Genomic DNA, 899 nt, shown 5'->3' on the forward strand with positions numbered 1-899 from the left:
CCTTCTGGAAGTACTATATGTGACTGCATAGGTGGTTATAAAGGCTGCACATTGATTGTTGCAGACCAAGATTGGAGAGACTGTAGACAGCCTGGAAAAGACTGGGAAGATTAGAGTTGATTGTGAATGATTATAGTTTGATTATTTTGCCAAGTGTACGAAGACTGGACCAAGTTAGGTACCCCTCGTATTGGTATCATCAACGTACAGAATGCAGTCACAATCATTTTTGATTCAAAATTTTTGAATGCAATTAATATAGATTAAAAATAAATAAGGCCCATATGCAGAACCTTGAGGTACACCCTTGCTAACTTTTTTAAATGAAGACATAACTTGTTGATTAGTAGAAGAGTCAGCTACAGAGACAATCTGAACTCTATCAGACAGATATGAAGTTATTAGATCTCAGGATATTCCTCTGACACCATACTTGTTAAGTATGGACAGAAGAATTTCATGGCTGACACAGTCAAACGCTTTTGATAGGTCTAAAAAAATAGTTAGGACCATTTGTTTTTTTCTTTTAGCATCCACAATAAGATTATTGAATTTAATGACTGCATCAAGGCAAGAAACATCCTCGTTATAACCAAATTGCTAATCGAAAATAACCGAGTTTTTAATATAAAAAAATCACTATCTCTTTTTAGTACTATCTTCTCAGATACTTTTGAAAAGGGTGTGATTAATACAATTGGCCTATAATTGGCTGGACAGGACTTATCCCCCTTTTTAGAGGCTTAATAACTGTCTTTTTCATTTCCTCTGGGTATATACCAGTTAACATAAACTTATGATATGAGTAAGAGGGCTGACTATTTCCTCTTTAATAGATTTTACAATTAGATTGGAGATTCCGTCACAGCCATATAATCTCTTATTTTTTAAATTATTAA

Source organism: Frankliniella occidentalis, unplaced genomic scaffold (genome assembly GCF_000697945.3).
Source record: "Frankliniella occidentalis isolate FOCC.00 unplaced genomic scaffold, Focc_3.1 Scaffold266, whole genome shotgun sequence".
NCBI classification, from domain to species: Eukaryota; Metazoa; Arthropoda; class Insecta; order Thysanoptera; family Thripidae; genus Frankliniella; species Frankliniella occidentalis.